General features: G+C 46.4%; 1 protein-coding gene and 1 long non-coding RNA gene across 5 annotated transcripts in view; both read right to left on the reverse strand.

Moving 5' to 3' along the window:
- LOC127919424 (WD repeat-containing protein 19-like) overlaps positions 1–10,000 on the reverse strand; it is a 116,202-nt gene that overhangs the window by 41,494 nt on the left and 64,708 nt on the right. The window lies entirely within an intron of this gene.
- On the reverse strand, positions 1,246–8,554 carry LOC127919426 (uncharacterized). Of its 4 annotated transcripts, none has more exons than XR_008102908.1 (4): positions 8,270–8,554; positions 4,928–5,356; positions 3,254–4,251; positions 1,246–1,849 (listed from the first exon to the last, which is right to left on the reverse strand). It is a non-coding gene; the product is annotated as an uncharacterized LOC127919426 (long non-coding RNA). The 4 variants fall into 4 exon arrangements; XR_008102907.1 differs by having other exon boundaries at positions 8,165–8,554; XR_008102909.1 differs by lacking the exon at positions 4,928–5,356 and having other exon boundaries at positions 8,165–8,554.

Here is a 10,000-nt window from a genome sequence, read left to right on the forward strand (position 1 = left end):
CAGGATCAGGTAGGATCAGGTAGAATCAGGCAGGATCAGGTAGGATCAGGTTGGATCAGGCAGGATCAGGTAGATTCAGGTAGGATCAGGCAGGATCAGGTAGAATCAGGCAGGATCAGGTAGATTCAGGTAGGATCAGGTAGGATCAGGCAGGATCAGGTAGATTCAGGTAGAATCAGGCAGGATCAGGTAGATTCAGGTAGGATCAGGTAGATTCAGGTAGGATCAGGTTGGATCAGGTTGGATCAGGCAGGATCAGGTAGATTCAGGTAGGATCGGGCAGGATCAGGCAGGATCTGGTAGATTCAGGTAGGATCAGGCAGGATCAGGTAGGATCAGGTAGAATCAGGCAGGATCAGGTAGGATCAGGTAGGATCAGGCAGGATCAGGTAGAATCAGGTAGGATCAGGCAGGATCAGGTAGAATCAGGTAGGATCAGGTAGGATCAGGCAGGATCAGGTAGAATCAGGTAGGATCAGAATCGAGTTTCGATCAAAACTCTGATCAAATCCAGACAAATCCGCCTGTTTTTCCCCCTCGTCTGAATCAAGGATCTAACTGTCTGTAGCTCAGGACCTGACTGTCTGTAGCTCAGGACCTGACTGTCTGTAGCTCAGGACCTGACTGTCTGTAGCTCAGGACCTGAATCAAGGATCTGACTGTCTGTAGCTCAGGACATGAATCAAGGATCTGACTGTCTGTAGCTCAGGACCTGAATCAAGGATCTGACTGTCTGTAGCTCAGGACCTGAATCAAGGATCTGACTGTCTGTAGCTCAGGACATGAATCAAGGACCTGACTGTCTGTAGCTCAGGACCTGACTGTCTGTAGCTCAGGACCTGAATCAAGGATCTGACTGTCTGTAGCTCAGGACCTGAATCAAGGATCTGACTGTCTGTAGCTCAGGACCTGACTGTCTGTAGCTCAGGACCTGAATCAAGGATCTGACTGTCTGTAGCTCAGGACCTGAATCAAGGATCTGACTGTCTGTAGCTCAGGACATGAATCAAGGATCTGACTGTCTGTAGCTCAGGACCTGAATCAAGGATCTGACTGTCTGTAGCTCAGGACATGAATCAAGGATCTGACTGTCTGTAGCTCAGGACATGAATCAGGATCTGACTGTCTGTAGCTCAGGACATGAATCAAGGATCTGACTGTCTGTAGCTCAGGACCTGAATCTCAGGATCTGACTGTCTGTAGCTCAGGACCTGAATCAGGATCTGACTGTCTGTAGCTCAGGACATGAATCAAGGATCTGACTGTCTGTAGCTCAGGACCTGAATCAAGGATCTGACTGTCTGTAGCTCAGGACCTGAATCAAGGATCTGACTGTCTGTAGCTCAGGACCTGAATCAAGGATCTGACTGTCTGTAGCTCAGGACCTGAATCAAGGATCTAACTGTCTGTAGCTCAGGACATGAATCAAGGATCTAACTGTCTGTAGCTCAGGACATGAATCAAGGATCTACCTGTCTGTAGCTCAGGACCTGACTGTCTGTAGCTCAGGACCTGAATCAAGGATCTAACTGTCTGTAGCTCAGGACCTGAATCTAGGATCTAACTGTCTGTAGCTCAGGACCTGAATCTAGGATCTAACTGTCTGTAGCTCAGGACCTGAATCTAGGATCTGACTGTCTGTAGCTCAGGACATGAATCAAGGATCTAACTGTCTGTAGCTCAGGACATGAATCAAGGATCTAACTGTCTGTAGCTCAGGACCTGACTGTCTGTAGCTCAGGACCTGAATCTAGGATCTAACTGTCTGTAGCTCAGGACATGAATCAAGGATCTAACTGTCTGTAGCTCAGGACCCGAATCAAGGATCTAACTGTCTGTAGCTCAGGACCTGACTGTCTGTAGCTCAGGACCTGAATCAAGGATCTAACTGTCTGTAACTCAGGACCTGAATCTAGGATCTAACTGTCTGTAGCTCAGGACCTGAATCAAGGATCTGACTGTCTGTAGCTCAGGACCTGAATCAAGGATCTGACTGTCTGTAGCTCAGGACCTGAATCTAGGATCTAACTGTCTGTAGCTCAGGACCTGAATCTAGGATCTGACTGTCTGTAGCTCAGGACATGAATCAAGGATCTAACTGTTTGTAGCTCAGGACCTGACTGTCTGTAGCTCAGGACCTGAATCTAGGATCTAACTGTCTGTAGCTCAGGACATGAATCAAGGATCTAACTGTCTGTAGCTCAGGACATGAATCAAGGATCTAACTGTCTGTAGCTCAGGACCTGAATCTAGGATCTAACTGTCTGTAGCTCAGGACCTGAATCTAGGATCTGACTGTCTGTAGCTCAGGACCTGAATCAAGGATCTAACTGTCTGTAGCTCAGGACATGAATCAAGGATCTAACTGTCTGTAGCTCAGGACCCGAATCAAGGATCTAACTGTCTGTAGCTCAGGACCTGACTGTCTGTAGCTCAGGACCTGAATCAAGGATCTAACTGTCTGTAGCTCAGGACCTGAATCTAGGATCTAACTGTCTTTAGCTCAGGACCTGAATCAAGGATCTGACTGTCTGTAGCTCAGGACATGAATCAAGGATCTGACTGTCTGTAGCTCAGGACCTGAATCAAGGATCTGACTGTCTGTAGCTCAGGACCTGAATCAAGGATCTGACTGTCTGTAGCTCAGGACCTGAATCAAGGATCTGACTGTCTGTAGCTCAGGACCTGAATCAAGGATCTAACTGTCTGTAGCTCAGGACATGAATCAAGGATCTAACTGTCTGTAGCTCAGGACCTGAATCAAGGATCTGACTGTCTGTAGCTCAGGACCTGACTGTCTGTAGCTCAGGACCTGAATCAAGGATCTGACTGTCTGTAGCTCAGGACCTGAATCAAGGATCTAACTGTCTGTAGCTCAGGACCTGAATCTAGGATCTAACTGTCTGTAGCTCAGGACATGAATCAAGGATCTAACTGTCTGTAGCTCAGGACCTGAATCTAGGATCTAACTGTCTGTAGCTCAGGACCTGAATCTAGGATCTAACTGTCTGTAGCTCAGGACCTGAATCTAGGATCTGACTGTCTGTAGCTCAGGACATGAATCAAGGATCTAACTGTCTGTAGCTCAGGACATGAATCAAGGATCTAACTGTCTGTAGCTCAGGACCTGACTGTCTGTAGCTCAGGACCTGAATCTAGGATCTAACTGTCTGTAGCTCAGGACATGAATCAAGGATCTAACTGTCTGTAGCTCAGGACCCGAATCAGGATCTAACTGTCTGTAGCTCAGGACCTGACTGTCTGTAGCTCAGGACCTGAATCAAGGATCTAACTGTCTGTAGCTCAGGACCTGAATCTAGGATCTAACTGTCTGTAGCTCAGGACCTGAATCAAGGATCTGACTGTCTGTAGCTCAGGACCTGAATCAAGGATCTGACTGTCTGTAGCTCAGGACCTGAATCTAGGATCTAACTGTCTGTAGCTCAGGACCTGAATCAAGGATCTGACTGTCTGTAGCTCAGGACCTGAATCAAGGATCTGACTGTCTGTAGCTCAGGACCTGAATCAAGGATCTAACTGTCTGTAGCTCAGGACATGAATCAAGGATCTAACTGTCTGTAGCTCAGGACCTGAATCAAGGATCTGACTGTCTGTAGCTCAGGACCTGACTGTCTGTAGCTCAGGACCTGAATCAAGGATCTGACTGTCTGTAGCTCAGGACCTGAATCAAGGATCTAACTGTCTGTAGCTCAGGACCTGAATCTAGGATCTAACTGTCTGTAGCTCAGGACATGAATCAAGGATCTAACTGTCTGTAGCTCAGGACCTGAATCTAGGATCTAACTGTCTGTAGCTCAGGACCTGAATCTAGGATCTAACTGTCTGTAGCTCAGGACCTGAATCTAGGATCTGACTGTCTGTAGCTCAGGACATGAATCAAGGATCTAACTGTCTGTAGCTCAGGACATGAATCAAGGATCTAACTGTCTGTAGCTCAGGACCTGACTGTCTGTAGCTCAGGACCTGAATCTAGGATCTAACTGTCTGTAGCTCAGGACATGAATCAAGGATCTAACTGTCTGTAGCTCAGGACCCGAATCAAGGATCTAACTGTCTGTAGCTCAGGACCTGACTGTCTGTAGCTCAGGACCTGAATCAAGGATCTAACTGTCTGTAGCTCAGGACCTGAATCTAGGATCTAACTGTCTGTAGCTCAGGACCTGAATCAAGGATCTGACTGTCTGTAGCTCAGGACCTGAATCAAGGATCTGACTGTCTGTAGCTCAGGACCTGAATCTAGGATCTAACTGTCTGTAGCTCAGGACCTGAATCAAGGATCTGACTGTCTGTAGCTCAGGACCCGAATCAAGGATCTAACTGTCTGTAGCTCAGGACCTGACTGTCTGTAGCTCAGGACCTGAATCAAGGATCTAACTGTCTGTAGCTCAGGACCTGAATCTAGGATCTAACTGTCTGTAGCTCAGGACCTGAATCAAGGATCTGACTGTCTGTAGCTCAGGACCTGAATCAAGGATCTGACTGTCTGTAGCTCAGGACCTGAATCTAGGATCTAACTGTCTGTAGCTCAGGACCTGAATCAAGGATGTCTGACTGTCTGTAGCTCAGGACCTGAATCAAGGATCTGACTGTCTGTAGCTCAGGACCTGAATCAAGGATCTAACTGTCTGTAGCTCAGGACATGAATCAAGGATCTAACTGTCTGTAGCTCAGGACCTGAATCAAGGATCTGACTGTCTGTAGCTCAGGACCTGACTGTCTGTAGCTCAGGACCTGAATCAAGGATCTGACTGTCTGTAGCTCAGGACCTGAATCAAGGATCTAACTGTCTGTAGCTCAGGACCTGAATCTAGGATCTAACTGTCTGTAGCTCAGGACATGAATCAAGGATCTAACTGTCTGTAGCTCAGGACCTGAATCTAGGATCTAACTGTCTGTAGCTCAGGACCTGAATCTAGGATCTAACTGTCTGTAGCTCAGGACCTGAATCTAGGATCTGACTGTCTGTAGCTCAGGACATGAATCAAGGATCTAACTGTCTGTAGCTCAGGACATGAATCAAGGATCTAACTGTCTGTAGCTCAGGACCTGACTGTCTGTAGCTCAGGACCTGAATCTAGGATCTAACTGTCTGTAGCTCAGGACATGAATCAAGGATCTAACTGTCTGTAGCTCAGGACCCGAATCAAGGATCTAACTGTCTGTAGCTCAGGACCTGACTGTCTGTAGCTCAGGACCTGAATCAAGGATCTAACTGTCTGTAGCTCAGGACCTGAATCTAGGATCTAACTGTCTGTAGCTCAGGACCTGAATCAAGGATCTGACTGTCTGTAGCTCAGGACCTGAATCAAGGATCTGACTGTCTGTAGCTCAGGACCTGAATCTAGGATCTAACTGTCTGTAGCTCAGGACCTGAATCAAGGATCTGACTGTCTGTAGCTCAGGACCTGAATCAAGGATCTGACTGTCTGTAGCTCAGGACATGAATCAAGGATCTGACTGTCTGTAGCTCAGGACATGAATCAAGGATCTGACTGTCTGTAGCTCAGGACATGAATCAAGGATCTGACTGTCTGTAGCTCAGGACCTGAATCAAGGATCTGACTGTCTGTAGCTCAGGACCTGAATCAAGGATCTGACTGTCTGTAGCTCAGGACATGAATCAAGGATCTGACTGTCTGTAGCTCAGGACCTGAATCAAGGATCTGACTGTCTGTAGCTCAGGACCTGAATCAAGGATCTGACTGTCTGTAGCTCAGGACCTGAATCAAGGATCTGACTGTCTATAGCTCAGGACCTGAATCAAGGATCTAACTGTCTGTAGCTCAGGACATGAATCAAGGATCTAACTGTCTGTAGCTCAGGACATGAATCAAGGATCTAACTGTCTGTAGCTCAGGACCTGACTGTCTGTAGCTCAGGACCTGAATCAAGGATCTGACTGTCTGTAGCTCAGGACCTGAATCTAGGATCTAACTGTCTGTAGCTCAGGACCTGAATCTAGGATCTAACTGTCTGTAGCTCAGGACCTGAATCTAGGATCTGACTGTCTGTAGCTCAGGACATGAATCAAGGATCTAACTGTCTGTAGCTCAGGACATGAATCAAGGATCTAACTGTCTGTAGCTCAGGACCTGACTGTCTGTAGCTCAGGACCTGAATCTAGGATCTAACTGTCTGTAGCTCAGGACATGAATCAAGGATCTAACTGTCTGTAGCTCAGGACCCGAATCAAGGATCTAACTGTCTGTAGCTCAGGACCTGACTGTCTGTAGCTCAGGACCTGAATCAAGGATCTAACTGTCTGTAGCTCAGGACCTGAATCTAGGATCTAACTGTCTGTAGCTCAGGACCTGAATCAAGGATCTGACTGTCTGTAGCTCAGGACCTGAATCAAGGATCTGACTGTCTGTAGCTCAGGACCTGAATCTAGGATCTAACTGTCTGTAGCTCAGGACCTGAATCTAGGATCTGACTGTCTGTAGCTCAGGACATGAATCAAGGATCTAACTGTTTGTAGCTCAGGACCTGACTGTCTGTAGCTCAGGACCTGAATCTAGGATCTAACTGTCTGTAGCTCAGGACATGAATCAAGGATCTAACTGTCTGTAGCTCAGGACATGAATCAGGATCTAACTGTCTGTAGCTCAGGACCTGAATCTAGGATCTAACTGTCTGTAGCTCAGGACCTGAATCTAGGATCTGACTGTCTGTAGCTCAGGACCTGAATCAGGATCTAACTGTCTGTAGCTCAGGACATGAATCAAGGATCTAACTGTCTGTAGCTCAGGACCCGAATCAAGGATCTAACTGTCTGTAGCTCAGGACCTGACTGTCTGTAGCTCAGGACCTGAATCAAGGATCTAACTGTCTGTAGCTCAGGACCTGAATCTAGGATCTAACTGTCTTTAGCTCAGGACCTGAATCAAGGATCTGACTGTCTGTAGCTCAGGACATGAATCAAGGATCTGACTGTCTGTAGCTCAGGACCTGAATCAAGGATCTGACTGTCTGTAGCTCAGGACCTGAATCAAGGATCTGACTGTCTGTAGCTCAGGACCTGAATCAAGGATCTGACTGTCTGTAGCTCAGGACCTGAATCAAGGATCTAACTGTCTGTAGCTCAGGACATGAATCAAGGATCTAACTGTCTGTAGCTCAGGACCTGAATCAAGGATCTGACTGTCTGTAGCTCAGGACCTGACTGTCTGTAGCTCAGGACCTGAATCAAGGATCTGACTGTCTGTAGCTCAGGACCTGAATCAAGGATCTGACTGTCTGTAGCTCAGGACCTGAATCAAGGATCTAACTGTCTGTAGCTCAGGACATGAATCAAGGATCTAACTGTCTGTAGCTCAGGACCTGAATCAAGGATCTAACTGTCTGTAGCTCAGGACATGAATCAAGGATCTAACTGTCTGTAGCTCAGGACCTGACTGTCTGTAGCTCAGGACCTGAATCAAGGATCTAACTGTCTGTAGCTCAGGACCTGAATCTAGGATCTAACTGTCTGTAGCTCAGGACCTGAATCTAGGATCTAACTGTCTGTAGCTCAGGACCTGAATCTAGGATCTGACTGTCTGTAGCTCAGGACATGAATCAAGGATCTAACTGTCTGTAGCTCAGGACATGAATCAAGGATCTAACTGTCTGTAGCTCAGGACCTGACTGTCTGTAGCTCAGGACCTGAATCTAGGATCTAACTGTCTGTAGCTCAGGACATGAATCAAGGATCTAACTGTCTGTAGCTCAGGACCTGAATCAAGGATCTAACTGTCTGTAGCTCAGGACCTGACTGTCTGTAGCTCAGGACCTGAATCAAGGATCTAACTGTCTGTAGCTCAGGACCTGAATCTAGGATCTAACTGTCTGTAGCTCAGGACCTGAATCAAGGATCTGACTGTCTGTAGCTCAGGACCTGAATCAAGGATCTGACTGTCTGTAGCTCAGGACCTGAATCTAGGATCTAACTGTCTGTAGCTCAGGACCTGAATCTAGGATCTGACTGTCTGTAGCTCAGGACATGAATCAAGGATCTAACTGTTTGTAGCTCAGGACCTGACTGTCTGTAGCTCAGGACCTGAATCTAGGATCTAACTGTCTGTAGCTCAGGACATGAATCAAGGATCTAACTGTCTGTAGCTCAGGACATGAATCAAGGATCTAACTGTCTGTAGCTCAGGACCTGAATCTAGGATCTAACTGTCTGTAGCTCAGGACCTGAATCTAGGATCTGACTGTCTGTAGCTCAGGACCTGAATCTAGGATCTGACTGTCTGTAGCTCAGGACCTGAATCTAGGATCTAACTGTCTGTAGCTCAGGACCTGAATCTAGGATCTGACTGTCTGTAGCTCAGGACCTGAATCTAGGATCTGACTGTCTGTAGCTCAGGACCTGAATCAAGGATCTGACTGTTTGTAGCTCAGGACCTGAATCTAGGATCTAACTGTCTGTAGCTCAGGACCTGAATCAAGGATCTAACTGTCTGTAGCTCAGGACCTGAATCTAGGATCTAACTGTCTGTAGCTCAGGACCTGAATCAAGGATCTAACTGTCTTTAGCTCAGGACCTGAATCAAGGATCTAACTGTCTGTAGCTCAGGACCTGAATCAAGGATCTAACTGTCTTTAGCTCAGGACCTGAATCAAGGATCTGACTGTCTTTAGCTCAGGACCTGAATCTAGGATCTGACTGTCTGTAGCTCAGGACCTGAATCAAGGATCTGACTGTCTGTAGCTCAGGACCTGAATCAAGGATCTGACTGTTTGTAGCTCAGGACCTGAATCTAGGATCTGCATATTATTGATACCATTTGAAAAGGAAACACTTTGAAGTTTGTGGAAATGTAAAATTAATGTAGGAGAATTATAACACATTAGATCTTGTAAAAGATAATAAACATTATTTGTTGTTGTTTGTACCATCATCGTTGAAATGAGAGAGAAAGGCCATCATGTATTATTCCAGTCCAGGTGCAATTTAGATTTTGGCCACTAGATGGAAGCAGTGTATGTGAAACGTTTTAGACTGATCCAATGAACCATTGCATTTCTGTTCAAAATTCTGTATCAATACCCCACCAAATGTGCCTAATTGGTTTATGAATACATTTTCTAGTTCATAATTGTTCACTCTCCTCAAAACAAATAGCATGTTATTATTTCACTGTAATAGCTACTGTAAATTGGACTTTCATAGCATAACAGATATGTATGTCTATGTCCTGGGAAATGTTCTTGTTACTTACAACCTCATGCTAATCGCATTAGCCTACGTTAGCTCAACCTCATGCTAATCGCGTTAGCCTACGTTAGCTCAACCTTCATGCTCATCGCATTAGCCTACGTTAGCTCAACCTCATGCTAATCGCATTAGCCTACGTTAGCTCAACCTTCATGCTCATCGCATTAGCCTACGTTAGCTCAACCTTCATGCTAATCGCGTTAGCCTACGTTAGCTCAACCTCATGCTAATCGCATTAGCCTACGTTAGCTCAACCTCATGCTAATCGCATTAGCCTACGTTAGCTCAACCTCATGCTAATCGCATTAGCCTACGTTAGCTCAACCTTCATGCTAATCGCATTAGCCTACGTTAGCTCAACCTCATGCTAATCGCGTTAGCCTACGTTAGCTCAACCTCATGCTAATCGCGTTAGCCTACGTTAGCTCAACCTCATGCTAATCGCATTAGCCTACGTTAGCTCAACCGCCCCACCGATCCTGTAGAGGTTTTAATGTGTTTGACACTTCCTGTTTGGGCAGGAAATACAGAGTTACCCAGGAGAAAAGGGATTTATTCTCTGGATGGAACATTTGTAAAAAAAAACAGGGAGAATATTATACCCTAGTGTCCGTCCATGTGTGTCTGTGTGTGTGTGTGTTACCTCCAGGGCTGTGTTGGGACAGGAAGACTCTAGGTAGAGGTCCGTGTGTGTGTGTGTGTTACCTCCAGGGCTGTGTTGGGACAGGAAGACTCTAGGTAGAGGTCCGTGTGTGTGTGTGTGTTACCTCCAGGGCT

The sequence above is a fragment of the Oncorhynchus keta genome, unplaced genomic scaffold (assembly GCF_023373465.1).
Source record: "Oncorhynchus keta strain PuntledgeMale-10-30-2019 unplaced genomic scaffold, Oket_V2 Un_contig_1663_pilon_pilon, whole genome shotgun sequence".
NCBI classification, from domain to species: Eukaryota; Metazoa; Chordata; class Actinopteri; order Salmoniformes; family Salmonidae; genus Oncorhynchus; species Oncorhynchus keta.